The sequence below is a fragment of the Lacerta agilis genome, chromosome 1 (genome assembly GCF_009819535.1).
Source record: "Lacerta agilis isolate rLacAgi1 chromosome 1, rLacAgi1.pri, whole genome shotgun sequence".
NCBI classification, from domain to species: domain Eukaryota; kingdom Metazoa; phylum Chordata; class Lepidosauria; order Squamata; family Lacertidae; genus Lacerta; species Lacerta agilis.
In genome coordinates, this window is record NC_046312.1 from 63,395,862 (window position 1) to 63,412,970 (window position 17,109).

Below are 17,109 nucleotides of genomic sequence, written 5' to 3' on the forward strand. Positions count from 1 at the left end.
TTATTCATCCATATAAGAACAGCACATACATTTGCACTGAACAAAGAACACACGCCAGCCCACTGTTTTACCTTTGCTTATGCTCCAAAAGGAACAAGAGGTATGATGAATTTGTATATTTTAGTGTAGCTGTTTATCAGTTCCAGGCATATTTTGTTGTAGGCCCTTGTATGATTTATTTATTTACCCCAATATAGTTTGATTATGCACCAGTATCTAGTTATGCAGCTGAAACATGATTATGAGATTAAGAAATATAAATAAATACAAATACCTGTCTTCAGAATGTAGGTGCATGTTTATATGGGATATTAATAGACATGGCCAAGTTATATTTAAGTCCTGCAACAATTGGTAGACAAATCCAAATCCTATATGAGCATGGAGGAATGGTGTAGACACCACTGCACCTACTGTATAGCACTATAGCTCATGCTGCCGGGAAGCTGGGCAGAGGGAGATATCTGACCTTACACACACACACACACACACACACACACACTATACCAGTTCAACTGATGGGTTTGGACTGTACCCTGATTTTTTTAAAAAAAACACCAATAATTTCAAACATTTTCAAAGTTTAAGACTTGCCATGTTTCTATCAGTGAATGAATAACTAACCAACACTTTTGTATAACTGCTGCTTATGAGGAAATTATTGTTAATATATGATAATTTTAAATTTCTCAGTTTGGTGGGCTTCCCAGAGTCAGTGGGTCCTCATGTACTGCACAGCTTGTGTGCCACTGACATGAATGGGAACCTAACTTTCTAGCTTTATTTTTGGTACCACTGAGTGGCCAATTCCTTCTTCTAAACTTCATCATGGACTGCGAGCCAGTCAACAAGGATACTTTCTAGCTGCAGAACTAATGAACTGAATAGAACTTGAATAAATAATTATTTCCAGTGCAAATGGAAGCATGGACAACTTTCAGCCTGCAGTGTATAGAGCTAGTGTAAAACCGGGGCTATGCACACATCAGTGGCTTAGGATGCCATGTGGTTGATTTTTCTGTGTTTCAATTCACATTTTTACATTGCTGTAAACGCTTGAGAGGGAGTGGGGATGTCTTCACCTGATGCACATTACCTGATTTGTTTACGTGTGCTGATCTCCTGTCTGCTGAAGCTGCTATCTGCCCATGCATCGTCTGCTGTCTTAAATGTACCCACCTCAGATTACCTTCTTGAACAGGTTGGAAGCTGGTTTGAGGGATAGTGCATCAATCAGCAGCAGTTTCTCAAGAAACTACAGGATAACTATGGATTGCTGCTGAAGTCAAGTGTAAGGTAAAGGTAAAGGGACCCCTGACCATTAGGTCCAGTCGCCGACGACTCTGGGGTTGCGGTGCTCATCTCGCTTTACTGTCTGAGGGAGCCGGCATACAGCTTCCGGGTCATGTGGCCAAGCATGACTAAGCCGCTTCTGGCAAACCAGAGCAGTGCACAGAAACACTATTTACCTTCCCGCTGGAGCGGTACCTATTTATCTACTTCCACTTTGAGGTGCTTTCAAACTGCTAGGTTGGCAGGAGCAGGGACCGAGCAACGGGAGCTCACCCCGTTGCGGGGATTCGAACCGCCGACCTTCTGATCAGCAAGCCCTAGGCTCAGTGGTTTAACCCACAGCACCACCTGCGTCAAGTGTACTCAGTAGGAACACGCTGCAGCCAAAGTAAATGAAAATGTGTACATGGCCATGGGCATAGCCAAGGAGGGGCACCTGTCCCCCAGATCAAGTAAAACAAAAGAAATACTTTTCTAACTGACCGATCAGGTTGGTTCTGCCCCCCCTAACCAAAGTCCTGGTCCCCCTAACCAAGTCCTGTACCCCCAACAAAATCCTGGCTACGCCCATGTATATGGCCCATGAGAACCATTTGCAAATGCTAAGTGGGGCCAGTGTAAGATTCAAGTTTATTGCTTGCAGACCTAATGCACAAATGTGCATGGCTCTTGGCCAGAGTGTGCTTTTCAGGCTTTGTGGTGCAATTCTATACCCTTAGATCCATGGTTCCCAACAGGGGGGCAATTTGATTTTTAAGGGGCACAATTCGAGAATGAGTTATTATTCTATTCCTCCACGTGAATAGGTGTTCACTTTTTGAATAATAAGAATTATATGTCACGGGCCGGGGGGTGCATCAGGATTATAGAAATGCTTAGGTGGGGCATGGCCAAAAAAAGGTTGGGAACCACTGCCTTAGAGGGAAACAAGCCCTACTGAGCTTGGTAGGGTTTTTCTTTCTTCTGGCTAATGGCGCCCAGCGAGTTAGTCAGGCTACAGGTGTCTGGCCAAAAGACGACGCCCGGTGATCTGCATGTAACGGCGCTTCCTCCCCATTTTTATTTCGTTTACCTTCTTCCCGGCGCTGTCGCTCGCCTACAGAGGTGCTGCTCTGCGAGAGGCCGCCGAGCAGCAGGGCCTCTGCCAAAGCAAGGCGAAGGACGCGCGCTCCTTTCCCAGAGAAAGAGGCGGGTTTAGAGGTCTGATTTCCAGCCAGGAGGTCGGCAGAAACCAGCCGGTGGCGCTGCAGCTGCGGAAGAAGGCGGCCCGCCTATTTTCGTCAGGAGGGCCCCGCAGGCTGGAAACGGAACAGAGACATGTCGGAGCGGAGCTGAGGCTTCCTCACAGCCTCAGGAGCAAAGGGGGCGGCAGCGGCGGGACAACGACGGAGGCAGCTGCGCCCGCTGCCCCTAGGCCCCGCCACCGGAGCAGCAGCGCGGAGAGCCGCCGAAGTGGGCGGCGGCGGAGGAAGCGGCGGCTGCAGGAGTGTCGGCGGCGGCGGCGGCGGCAGCAGCGGAGGCAGCAGGCTGGATCCCTCCCCGGGAAGATGAGGCGGAGGCCCGGGGAGCTGAGCGGGCTGAGCTGGGGCGCGTTCCTCTCAGCCGCCAGGACAAGATGGCAGCGGCCGAGGAGGAGGCGGCAACAGCAGCAGCAGCCGCAGCCAGAGGCTGAGCCCGGCCTGGGAGGCGCCTCCTGGTAGTAGCGCTCTGGTCATGCCGAGGGCTGCTGCGGTGGCGGCGGCGGCGGGGACTGTAGCGCTGCCGGATCTGTGAAGGTGAGAGGCTGGGAGGAGGCGAGCGAGTGACCGAGCGACCCTTCTTCCCCGCTGAGCGGGCAGAGCGAAGCTGAAACGCCCCCCCGTCCCCTCCCCTGCCCGTCGCTATGTTTTGGGAGTTGTTGTGAACAGAAACTGAGGGGGCTGAACAAGGTAACTAAATAAAAAAGCATTTTAATTCCCTTACCCCCCGCTTTGGGTAAAAAGATCTCTCCACCTCCGAGCTGGCAGTGGATCCCCTACACACCCCTGGCTTCGACATAAGGAGCTAGGGGCGCCCCGATCTTGGGCTGCAGGGCGAATCCTGTAGGATCGGTTCGGGAAAGTGAGGCAGGTCAGGTTTTCTCGCTGTCAGCTGCCCCCTTTCCGGAACCAGGATTTGTTTGGGAGGGTTCCCCCCCCCTCCAAAAAGGGAGAAAGGAAGGCATGTTTTCTCGGAAGTAAATCCCTTTTGGGACTTCCGAAGAATTGTGCGTGGATTGCAAGCGTCAAGGGGACTGGCTGTGCATCCCGAATCTTATTTGCAGCTAGACGTTGAATTAAGGCTATCTAGGAGCCTCTCTAATTCCCTATCGGATCTGAGATCTGGGATAGAATAAATAGTACGAGAGTGCCCGCGAGCATGTGCAGAGTTTTATTTATATTGTACACCCGCACCCGGTCCCCGTGATTCTGAGACTAGGAGGACTGGTTGCAAGGTAAGGGCATGATTTCCAAAACAGGGTTGAGCCCTGGCGCACTTGTTTTTACAAGTCAACCTCTGCCTGACATGGGGTCTTAACCTTCGCACATCTTGCACCATCGGTTGATGCTAGTGACTCAGTAAAAAAAAAAAAAAAAAAGCTTTTTAATGCTGAAGACTGAGCCACATTTTTAAAAACAAAAACAAAACCCACATTTCCTCCGTTGCCTTTTTTCCAGTATAAATTGACGAAGTCGAATCAGGAAGATAGGCTTGCTGCCACCAACAGATCTGAGAGCCAACAGATTAGTACTGTACTGTATATAAATAGTTCAGCTCCATTTCGTAGTATCGCTCCCATTCTTGCTTTCTGTGGCGGTCTTTTCCTTTGGCAACCAGAACTTTCTCTTTTGTGTGTCTCCCACCCGTTTGCACTTTTGCTAGATAAGCCTGTTCGGGCCTCTGTAAAACTAACCTTTAGGATCTCTGGATATGAAAGAAGAAATGTGACACGACTGCTCCGCTTGCAACTTGCTAGGGCAGCAGGAAGGCGTGGTCGCAAGCTACTCTAGTTACAAGGGATTATTGCTTTCCTTTGGGACTCGGGGGTAATTTGCAACTGTAGTTTTGGGAAAGTAATGTCTATTTCCATGTCAGAGAGGGGAAACGCCAACTTAAAATGGTACGTGAAGTGAACATTTGATACTGGCAGTAATTCAGAGCTACGGGGGCTTAAAGTTGATGTAGAATTTAAAACTAATAATCACTTAGTCCTTCATTTCTTGCTGGTATTTGTATTTTGTTTCCCCCCTTTGTATCGTGATATAGTTTATTCACTGTAAAACAAAGTACTGTACTGTGAAATGATACTGTTTACTTTATCTAGCATTTTAGTTTGTCGTTTTTTGTTGCTTGGTGACAAGCTTAGATACTGATTTGAACAAGAACCATGTGGAGTCAAGGTTTATTGATTTTTAGATTTTAAATAACTTGATTAAGTAAACATTAAAGTTCGATATCTGTTACAGGATTCCAGTGCTTTTAGTACAGCAGCTTTATACCCAAACACTTGTTTGGATAACTAACAACTTGTCACATTTTCAACAAGATTTAGGGGGCAATCCTAATCATATCTACTCAGAAGTAAGTCCTGTTGAATTCAGTGGGACTTACTCCCAGGTAAGTAGGGTTAAGATTACACTCCAACGTACTATGACATTTACATTATTTTTCTCTTTCTAAAAACATATTCATCTAAATTTAACTTTGGATAGACATTTTGTGCATGTTTTGTAGGCTAAAAATGTTGAGTTCTCTTGGCCAGAGATATTGGTGTCTTATTCTTGTGTGCCTTGTGAAACCAGATACTTGGATATGCATGTAGCTAATTTTGTAAATGCACTTATTTTAAGCCATGACTATGCACTAAGTGCTATATAAAGTGTACTGTTAATCATTGGCTCTTTGTTTTGTGGCGTTCACATCTATTCCTTTTCTAAATTAACAAATCAAGAACAAGGATTTTTGGCATTCCCTGTGCACTTTTGTTGATAGTTGTTGGATTCTTGTATGACATTAAGTAGGCTACTGGAATCTTATTTTTGTGGAAATAAAATCTTGAAATCTGTGTACTGTATAGCCCTTCTTAGAAAACTAATTAAAAAGCCATGATGCTATTTTCTTCCTCATAGTAGGGCAGTTATGATGCTGAGTATAGTATTAACTGAAACTACTCAAGCCATAATAAGGCTCATTGTTTGTTTGAATTTTAGTTTCATACGTGTGACAAGCAGTAAAGATGTTCTGACAGCTTTTAGAAGTTTGGCTTCTTGGATACCTTTTGTAAATGCAGTGTTAACATCAGACAGTTTCTTCTGTATGGCTAAAGTGCCTAATATTAATAAGTGTGTCATTGCGCACATAGATTAAGAAGCACGTAACTAGGTCAGGGCTCTAGTATAGAGTTTGTGAATGAGCTAAGCTCTCTTAAAAGGTAATGATTCCATGGGAAAAAATATTACATTGGTCACACAGAGCTGACCTACATGAGCTTATTGTTATTATGGGTAACTATACATGAATATATAGCCTATAAATAAGAACTCTAGCCTATATGGTTTGACTTAGAAAAACAGTACAATCCTGTACCTGTCTACTCAGAAGTCAGTTCAGTGAAGCTTACTCCCACATAAGTGGGTATAGGCTTGCAACCTAATAATTATTTGTAATGTTTGGAAGCTTCTCAAACTGTGTAATCATATTTTTTGTTGATGTAGGTATTAGTGGACAATCTTATCTTTTTATAGTTAAAAAAGGTTTTCTATGCGAACTAATGACATACATAAGGACAGTAATAATAATAATAATAATAATAATAATAATATTTATACCCCGCCCATCTGGCTGGGTTTCCCCAGCCACTCTGGGCGGCTTACAGCATATCAACGGCTTACAACGGTAAGTGGTCGAAAAGTCAGAGGGTGGTATCTGATTAAGTTGTACCTCAGAGTGGGCACATTGAAATGCGTAGACTTAAGTATGATGTTGTCTGGGGTGGGGAGCCTCTGGCCTGGGGACTGAATGCAGTCCTCCAGCCCTTGCAAGCATCCCTAGGCTACTGGTATGTTCTTTTGGGCCACATCCCCCATTGGCCCTGCTTCTTGCCATCCTCAAGTGCTTTTGCCTGTCTGCCTGTCTGAAATGTGATAATGCCTCTTGCTTGTGTAAATGGGAAGGTGAGGGTGCACATATAGAAATCTCTCATTTTGTGTAGCTAGAATGTGTAGCCCAATGTACAAAAGGAAGAGTTGCACCTGCTGCTTTGCATATTTTTGCCTCTGGGCTTTCCCATTACTGATAACGCTTCCCCAGAGACTGAAAACGGTTCCCTACTGCTGACCAACCCCCTTTCAAAAAGACCCGACTTTTGAGCAAACATAGTTGAAGTTGGGCTGCTAATTGGTCACTTTCCAGAATGCTTAGTTGGTAGGAAATTCTGAAACAAAATTTACATTTAACTTGGTTGAATTTGATGAAGTCCAAGTCATACATAGGCATTTCCTTGGATTTGAGGAAGGCTAAGAAATAAACTAGGGACGTGGGTGGCACTGTGGTCTAAAACACTGAGCCTAGGGCTTGCCGATCAGAAGGTTGGCGGTTTGAATCCCCGCGACGGGGTGAGCTCCCGTTGTTCGGTCCCAGCTCCTGCCCACCTAGCAGTTCGAAAGCACATCAAAGTGCAAGTATATAAATAGGTACCGCTCCGGTGGGAAGGTAAATGGCGTTTTCGTGCGCTGCTCTGGTTTGCCAGAAGTGGCTTAGTTATGCTGGCCACATGACCTGGAAGCTGTCTGCGGACAAACGCCGGCTCCCTCGGCCTATAGAGCGAGATGAGCGGCGCAACCCCAGAGTCGTCCGCAACTGGACCTAACGGTCAGGGGTACCTTTATCTTTACCTTTAAGAAATAAATTATTACAGTTACTTGTTCTTGTCCTTTAAGCAGTAAGTAATGCTCTATAACTTGTCGTAATTCAGTGTCAATCATTCATTTACTCTCCTCCCCCTCCCACAAACCATATATCAAATACCTTAAGTAGGGGCCAGAAAAACATCCCTGGACCCAAACAAACATGTTGAGTGGCATCCTAGTTGTCAATCCAGAGGCAAAGATGTATAAAGAGATCAAGGTGATTTAAATTCCCAAGAAAAAAGGTTGGTTTAAATAACTGATGTAAAACAAGTGATTAGTTTTTTAATTTTTATTTCTTGAACATGCTTAAATAGTAATATAGCAACCAATAAATTGTAACTAAATAGCTCCCTTAAACTTACTTTGAAGACTAACCCAAAACTCTGACCATGAAGTCAACATCCATTTTTGTGTTACAGAATCGATGTTTGCTTAAACTGGGGGGTTGTTGTGATCTAAGGGTATCTTTTCAGCACTTTTTTTTGCACATGTAAGAACACTAAGCAAGTCCATGTACTTGAATACTAAGTGCCCAGAACTTTACTTATTTATTTTATTTTATTTATAAACCTGTTCACATTGAGCCCAGGACAGATTACAACTAAATGCAGACTTGAAACAAGCAGGCCAGCACCACGTAAAAATATCTTTGAAAGATAGAGATTTCTTTGTTTTCTTTAACATCAAAGCAGGCTGGTGCAGGCTGCTTGGGGAGGAAGAGTAGATAGGAAATTTGCGTATTATAACTTTTTGAACTACTATTTGTATTGCAGAAGTTATTAGCCTGGCAGCCTTTCCTCTTGCACGTGAAGGTTCGTTCCACGAGAGCCTGAAAAGGAAATAAATATATGTTATTGTTTACACAGGTTCCTTTGCCAGTTGCCTGGAAGCAGATCTTATTTACCAGTGGCGACTTTTTAGAAGCCTGTTATGCTTTCTTTCTGTCCCTTGTCTCATAATATCAGGCACTGCTACTTGTTTTGTCTCTAGTATTTTTTCCCCTTATAAATTAAGACACGATTATGTCACTCCCTAATTATCTTCTCACCGCCAAGTCGAGAAGTGCTGTTGTTTTCCACGTTACAGTTCAGTGCAATGTTTCTGGTTAATGGTACTTAAAATAGCACTGACTAGTTGTGCCTCGGCATCATGCCCTTGATGTCTTCAGTTTTCGTAACAGTTTCGATTCGGGGGTACGATTTTGAATAATTTGTTTGGTTTTGACCCTCTGTTTACCAGGAAGTTGTAACATGTGTTAGAATAAATCTGTAAAGATTTTTAAAAACCCACCAAAAGTATAGCTGCACAGATGCTTGGGGGGGGGGGGGCTGGGGATGGTGGCGGCAGTCTGAGTATGAGCCATATGTTGGCAATTGCTTGCACTTTGTAACTTTGTTTCTCAATCGCTGTTGCATTTAATCTATTTTGATAAGGGAACCTGTTACTGGAATGCTCCTGAAATACAAGATTGAGCTATGAGAATCCTAAAGTTGATCAGAGCAAGCACCAGCTGTACAAGCATTCTACTTTTATTTCAAGTATGCAGCTATTTTAAAAGTGTAAAGTTTGATGGTCCTTTTACTGTCACTTTTTACCAAACTGAAAGATCCTTCTGAAACTTACCAGATAAGTTTTTGTTTTGGCACAAACCCCTGTTAGTAAAAAGTAGTCCCCTGAATACTTGCAGTTCTGTTTAGTTGGCGTACCCCACAATTGTTATATGGAAATGATTTTGGAATAGAAAAGATTGTCTTTTTTGGGGGGTGGAGGGAGGGAAATATCCTTCATGTCACTCTCCTCTCATCATTTGGTCTAGAAGCAGCTACTAGGCTTGCCTCTATATTAATTGCAGCATTATGACATTGTAGTGAGTTGCTATAAAAATCAGGCAGAGGTCTTAACTATAGCTGTCAACTTTTCCCTTTTCTTGCGAGGAATCCTATTCGGCATAAGGGAATTTCCCTTAAAAAAAGGGAAAAGTTGACAGCTATGGTCTTAACAGAGACATAACATGTGACACTATCACCTGTGAGTACTGTGTGTAATTATGTAGTGTTTTACATCAAGCTTCCATTAATGTGGGATTATAGCTTGGCTCTGTGGTGTAACCTTAAATGATCCTCTTGATGAGTCCCTCCATCTTCTGGAGCACTTCAAAATGCCTTCCAACTATTAACCGTTGGTTCTGATTATTCAATCTACTTAATGTGTGCCTTTGGGCAAGACAGACCTGGAAAAATTAGGGAAATATGCTCTCAGTTGCCAAAACATTAGGGTGTGTCAGAAAAGTTGTGAAATCTTTCAAATAAATTGGCTTTCTATAAGAAAGGTGATGGAAGCCAAGGGCTGCATAGTGCCTTGTTGCATGGGAAGGGGAACAGGAGGCCAAATTTGACATGTTCGCCCCAGCCCTCATGCTGCCTTCCCAAAGCTGAGTAAGCTGGGCTTTGGGAAGGAGGTGCAAGGCTCTGGCAGGGTCCTAGAGTACTTCCTTTTTCCCTCCCAAAGTTGGGAAAGCATTAACTAGACTTTGGGAAGGAAGGTGGAGAACTCATGAACACTGTCAGAGCCCTCATGCCTCCTTCCCGAAGCCCAGCACTTCTCTTACTTGGCTTTGGGAAGGCAGTGCGGAGGCTACAGGGAGGGGAGAGGCATAAAAAGTTGTCAAGGGCCACATGTGGCCCCTGGGCCACGTGTTGGACCGCCCTGCTTTAGAGGAAAGGTTAAATGTCTGCATTGACTTGATTATCCTTAACCAGTGTTAGTAACTGAGATACGAAAGCTAGGAGCTAAACGGCACCTCAAACCTAGGTTAGGGCACAACAACGGAATGTCGAGGTGCACTTTTTATAACAAGAATACGAAGCTGAAAATGAACTGCAGCTAAAATATTATGTTCATTTTTTACATGGTCTAGTCCTTCCCCTGCCCACCTCCTTAATATTCTTAAGAGAGTTTTTTCTCCAGTCTTCAGAGAGTAGGTGGAAGTGGGGAGGCATAAAAAAGCCCTCCTTTCCTTCCACTCTGCAGCTTTAATCTGAAATCTTAGGCACGGTACTGCCTCCAGAGCTCAGAAAGTGCTCGTGCTAACGAAATTCCCTGTTGCAAAATGCACCTAGAACAATGGGAGTTTCGAACACTGTCCTTAACGTGTCCATTAATATATTACATACAGGGTTGGCATTATGTTGTATTTTGAAAGGATGCACTGTTGAGATACTCCATTTTATTTTTACTGTTTGTTTCTTGGCAAAGCAAGTCCTTGAATTGCCATAGATGTGCTAAAGGCAGGGTTATTTGCATGAAGAAACACTTCCTGCTTGTTGACTTGCACAATGGAGTAGAAATGTTTGTGTGTATTTTGTGTTTAATGACATGCAATTCAACATGTGTTGCTTGGAATTTATCTGCTTTAGCATGCCTTGAATTTCATTCCCTGCAGCAAAAGTGAAGGCAGGTATAACAGGCCTAGACTGGAGCAGCTCTGAAGAATCCTGTTGTAGTTTTTTTCTTGCTCAACTGTAGAAAATTAATTTTGTTAACAGGCATGTTTCTTCTTTTCTTCTGTTCACAGTATATCTACAAAAATAAAGATTAGATGGACAAGTTAGTTTGCTTTTCTGAACATATTTTTAAAACTCTAAAAGGATTCTCCTGTGTTTTAAACAAATCAGTTACCAAGACTATTTAAGTGGTAATGGGAGAAAGGCTTTTCCCAATAAATACTCTGGAAAATTATTGATTGGCAACTTACAAGGTTAAAATACCAGCTGCCATCCTTAACCAGCTAACAAGCTTGTGTTAGGAATGAAGATGAAATGAGAAATTTTAGCTACCTTTATATCTACTACTGAGTGCCATCATAGTGTGTGTTATGCCTGCTGTTTTTCTCAAAGTTCCCCTCTTAAGGGGCTGGGGTGTTTAGGAGCCAGAGTAAAAGTTACACAAGAGGCATGTGTAATAGTGTCTCCCTCAGAGGTTTTCAGAGTCTGGGACAGGGGTCAGCAAACTTTTTCAGCAGGGAGGCCTGTCTACTCTTCCTCAGACCTTGTGGGGGGACGACGACTATATTTTGAAAACAACAAAATGAATTCCTGTGCACCACAAATAACCCAGAGATGCATTTTAAATAAAAACACACATTCTACTCATGTAAAAACACGCTGATTCCTGGACCGTCTGCGGGCTGGATTTAGAAGGCGATTGAGCCGGATCTGGCCCTCGGGCCTTAGGTTGCCTACCCATGGTCTGGGAGCTGGGGAGTTACAAGTAGAAAATCAGAAAACATTGAGCTGAAAAAAAACAGTTGATGTGGAAAGGGTTATGCAGCATCTCTACTGTTCCCCTGCTTCTCATCACAGCCTCCTGTGGCTGCTTTTCATTTTGTAAGACCCCAGTGGGGGCACAGACACACCATCTGGTTTGTCTTTGACAGGAAGGGGGGGGGGGAGAAATAGGTGCCTAAAAACTTAGGTGTAGCACCCCCTCTGTAGCTCTGCCTATTTAGGTAGGATTTTTGCTGAAAGTTGCCATGACTACATTTCCACTGCCATGAGTGACCCATAGCCATATTATGGCCCTGGCTGTAGTTCTCTTATTTTTCTGTTTCTGCTGCTTTCCCCATCACTGCCCTTCCCACCCCTAATCTGTAGTTGCTATTTAGAGATGCCCAAAGTACTTCAAAACACTGTAATTGTGCACTGTCATAGTTTTGAATTGTTGACAAAGGTCCTATTGATAAGCTATGGTTTAATGTGAATGAACAGTATGCCAGTTAGCGCATGCTTCTCAAAAGTTTCCGCAGTGCACTTTCTCCATGCCTGCTGTGCCACAGACGAAACAAACCAGAGTTTGGCTTGTCATTCCTCAAGCAAGCACAAATTTGAGATTATACAGAATTCCTGCTTGAATAATATGAGCTGCCATAATGTTATTTTGTTGCATTTCATTAACTTTTGTATTAGTCAAAATAAATGACTGAATTGTATGTCTATATCAATGATATTGTCAGCAGTTACAGGTTGGTAGCCGTGTTGGCCTGCCATAGTAAAAATAAAATAAAATAAAATAAAAATCTTCCAGTAGCACCTTAGAGACCAACTAAGTTTGTTCTTGGTATGAGCTTTCGTGTGCATGCACGAAAACTTAGTTGGTCTCTTGAATTATGGTGCTGGAGGAGACTCTTGAGAGTCCCATGGACTGCAAGACGATCAAACCTATCCATTCTCAAGGAAATCAGCCCTGAGTGCTCACTAGAAGGACAGATCCTGAAGTTGAGGCTCCAGTACTTTGGCCACCTCATGAGAAGAGAAGACTCCCTAGAAAAGACCCTGATGTTGGGAAAGATGGAGGGCACAAGGAGAAGGGGGCGACAGAGGATGAGATGGTTGGACAGTGTTCTCGAAGCTACTAACATGAGTTTGGCCAAACTGCGAGAGGCAGTGAAGGATAGGTGTGCCTGGCGTGCTCTGGTCCATGGGGTCACGAAGAGTCGGACACGACTGAACGACTGAACAACAACAACAACAAAGGTGCTACTGGAAGAATTTTATTTTTATTTTTTATTTTTGTATTGTCAGCAGTGTAGTTGTTCTATCAAGCAAGATACATATCCTTTAGCATTGCACAAAGGAAGATGGGGACCTTCCTGTATACTTGCTCATTGCTTTAGACCTTCCCCTTTTCAGTTACATAGCAATGAAAATTCTTCTTGACCTGTTGTACTTCACCTGTCCCACTCAGGTTGCTGAAGCAGAAAAATGGATCTGTTTCCATGACAGAAAAAAGAAACCCCTGATGTTAAATCTCACAACTGATCTGGTCAGCATTATTACGGTGATTCAACTTGAAAACATTCAGCAGTTGGTTTGGTGGTTATGGTGGTGGTGTGTGGTATGTGAATAAAGACAGTTAATTCTGGGTCTGATCACATGATCACTTTTTGCTCCAAGGGCTGAATTAAACTGTGGCCAGCCTTCAGAAAGGCACATTCCAGTGGTGAGTGTGGTTGGGAAAAGTGGGTGTGCTCAAAGATAAACTGATAAAAGAAACACAATTCCCCCCAGTTAGATTAATAAAAATTCAACACCGAAGGAAAGCAGTGCCCTCCCGCAAAATAAAACGAGTCTGTTGAGCCTTTCACCTTACCCCCTTCTGTTGTCACTGAAAGCCTGTCTGTGAGGTGATCATGCCTCCCTCCACCACAGCTCACTTGCTGATCTTGTGATCCTCAGCACCCACAAGAAGCAGCCTCCCTCCCAGATGCAAGCTGGTTGCTGGGAAACACTAGCAAACTGGCTCACAGAATCCCTCTGGAGTTAGAGAGGAGTGTGGAAAAGGCGCAGAATTCAAACAAGTAAAGTTAAAATCAGGAAGTATGTATCATAGCTAACCTAATTCCTATCCTTCCCTTCTAATATGCTGCATTTGCTTGTGAGCTCTGGTTAGAGAAGAGAGGAATCTGCATCAAAATTACAACTGGGCTGCTGCTGTTAGCTGAGCTCAGGTTACAGCAGCTACAATTAACAAAGAATCCAGAAGTTTTTAAAATGTAAGTGTCCTTAATCACAACTGAGCTTAGCAAACTAGCAGCACCATCTGTCTGAATCCTTTTCTGAAACCCTTGACAGTGGGAATCACAAAACAGTACCAAATTTAAAGGTGCTTACGAAAACTGGGCAGTTTTCAAAAATGCATGCTGCTTGCTATGGTTGCATAGCAGGGAACAAGCTAGAGGAGCCAAACTGAGAAGGATTTAACCACTGCTCATCTGCTGATGTGTGTGTGGGATTACATCCTACTTCTTTGGCTTGGAACAGGCACACAAAGGCAAAATTGAACTGTGCTGAAGTGGTCTGCATGCTACTTGGTGCCATAGTGATTTACATACATATCCTTTATTCGACCGATAGTCAGAAAGAAAACATTTCTCAATACAAAATTACAGAACTAAAAAACATCAGAGGGATACACAATTAAAATAGGACAGCACTAGTAAACCTCATACAGATAACCCACATCGAGGAATTCAATTTTGCGCTTCCGACACTTGAGCGCCAGGAAGAGGAATTTAGCCACAGATAAGGCTATTTTCCCAGTGGGCTTATTCAGCAGATATGCTACCTGCCTTTCTTTTAATCGAGGATTCTACCGCTCCTAAAGCACAATGGCACGTTCTCTGATCATATGGAACTCCTCTAAATCTTCCCCTCAAAACTGCCGAGTCAAGAACGTTCAGTCTGGCCGCAGTGAGAAGTCTGCGGTATTCCACATAGTGGATATCCGCCAGGTAACGGGCTGGTGCATCCCGATAGACCTGCTCCCCCAGAAACATCCCAGGTTTCACGCGGGCTATGTCCTCGTGTCTGACAATATCCCCCAATCTCTGAGCGATCATCGCTTTAGCATGTCTATACGTCATAGATTCTATATAAAGGGAGGACAGTCTGCACTTCTGCACTTCCTCCACCACCTCCCCTTCCCATGATGATTTAAAATTATCCCTCAGTATCAGAGGGGTAGTTATTTACATGTACTGCACCTTCCATAGAGTGCAAACATTCTCAAGGGGAAATATTTGGTTTAGAATGAGAAATTCCTCCCCAAAACGGTGGGGAGTGGAAATCTTTGAAAGATTTATGGAGTTGGGGTGCTTACCATGAGAAGAAAGTGGCAACAGTTGTGTGTCTTCAAACACAATTTGTAATATGCTGCCACATGTAGTACATGCTGCCACATGTAGTCACTTTTGTTTTTTGGGTGTTTTTTTTTTTTTTTGCATGTGGCTGCCACCATCTGTTTTACTCAAAATGCTGTGGAATTATGCTATGACTTGGAAACTCTGGTACAAAATGGTGGCCTCCAGCTGCTGGGAAGAGCTCTGCTGTCACTTGTGGTAGTATATATTTAGTTGTTTGCTAGAATTTTGGCCCACTTGTCAGGGTGTAAATCCTTGGAAGCCAATTACGGTCATACCTTGGGTTATGAACACTTCGGGTTGCGGCCCACGCCGAACCCAGAAGTACCGGAATGGGTTACTTCCGGTTTTCAGCGCTTGCACAGACATGCAAAATGATGTCATGCGCAGAAGCGCTGAATTGCATCATGCGTGTGCGCAGACGTGGCACTTCAGGCTGTGAACGCTACAGGTTGCGAACATGCCTCCCACACGGATCATGTTCGCAACCCGAGGTATGACTGTACAAGGTACTTTAAAATAAATAAAAATATTCAGTACACGTATAATTAAGATAACCAAGCAGCAGCAGATAAAACCCCAGTTAAAAGTAAAACTAATTTAAAATTAATCATAGGCAGACTGGAATAAACAAGCATTTAATATACTCCTGGAAGTCAGCAAGGAGGAGGCCATAGGCACTTACCAGGAGAGGGTGTACCACAAAAATGGTCACAAGTATTTACTAATTATGGTGCTCTCACATGTAGACCAGAGAGCAGGGCTTCAGATGCTGAACTTGAGCATCAGACTCTTACAGGTGCAGGTGGTCTTTCACATAACCCAGTCCCAAGCCACTTAGGGCTTTAAAGGCTAATACCAGCAGCTTAAATTGGTCCTGGAAACAAATAAGCAGCCAACATAACTGACACAGTAAGTGTCACATGGCTCAGGAGTTTTAGCTGCTGTCTTCTGCTCCAATTGTAATTTCAGTACCATCTTCCTGGGCAACCCCATGTAAAGTGCATTGCAGTGAGCAAGCTTAGATGTAACTGGAGCATGTGTTACTGAGGCAAGGTCAGCTTTCTGCAGCTGGCAAACCAGCACAAGCTAATAAAAAACACTTCTGGGTGCCAACACCACTTGCATCTCCATGGCACACCTGACTCTTTGGGGGGAGTTTAGCCCCATCCAGAATAAGCAGATATCCCCACTCATAACACTTCCATCTTCTCTGGGCTAAGCTTCTGCTTGTTTGCTCGCACCCACAAATTGCTCCCAAACACCTGCTTGGGATTTCCACAACGTCTTTGGGATTAGAAGATGAAAACAAGTTCAAAGCTGCTTACCATCTGCATATGGCATTTTTACCCCAAACCTTTGGATGATTTTACCCAGCAGTTTCACATGGATGTTAAAAAGCTTAGGGTGCAAGAGGGAACCTTGAGGCACATCAGAATCTTGGGTGGAACAGTGGTCTCACAGCACCACCTTTGAATAACATAAGAAGAGACCTGCTGCAGGTAAGGTAAGGTAAGGTAAAGTAAAGGACCCCTGGGTGGTTAAGTCCAGTCAAAGATGACTATAGGGTGTGGCGCTCATCTTGCTTCAGCCCGAGAGAGTCGGCGTTTGTCCACAGACAGCTTTCCAGGTCATTTGGCCAGCATGGCTAAACTGCTTCTGGCCCAACGGAACACCTTGATGGAAGCCAGAGTGCACAGAAACGCCATTTACCTTCCCACTGCAGCGGTACCTATTTATCTACCGGTACTTGCTCTTGTACGCTTTTGAACTGCTAGGTTGGCAGAAGCTGGGATAGAGCAACAGGCGCTCACCCCGTCGCACGGAATTCAACTGCCGACCTTCTGATCAGCAAGCCCAAGAAGCTCAGTGGTTTAGACCACAGCGCCACCTGCGTCCCACTGGATTAGGTTAAGGGCTATATGGTCCAGCACCTTGTCCCAGTGGCTGACCAGATGCCTATGGGAAGCCCAGAAGCAGGACCTGTTCTCTCCCTCCAATTAGTACAAGGGAACACAGTGTTGTAGTGGCTTGAGTCCCAACAGAGAGAGAATTCAATTGGTCCATGATATAAAGAATTGCTGAGAGGTTCAGGAAGGTATACTCTTGTCTCTTTTTGATTGTAATGGATCTGAATAATCAATATTCTCCAAGAGTGTTGTAATTGATGAGCAGATGTCTAGTCTTGGACTT

General features: G+C 44.0%; 1 protein-coding gene across 5 annotated transcripts in view; it reads left to right on the forward strand.

Moving 5' to 3' along the window:
- The first annotated feature begins 2,850 nt into the window (after positions 1-2,850).
- HIPK3 (homeodomain interacting protein kinase 3) overlaps positions 2,851-17,109 on the forward strand; it is a 73,737-nt gene continuing 59,478 nt past the window's right edge. For 3 of the 5 annotated variants that reach the window (XM_033151723.1, XM_033151748.1, XM_033151757.1), the window contains exon 1: positions 2,851-3,068. The gene's annotated coding sequence lies outside the window, so the exon portion shown is untranslated. Of the gene's footprint in view, positions 3,069-3,118; positions 3,222-4,075; positions 4,433-17,109 lie in introns of those variants that run through there. The other 2 variants (XM_033151734.1, XM_033151744.1) reach the window with 2 other exon arrangements.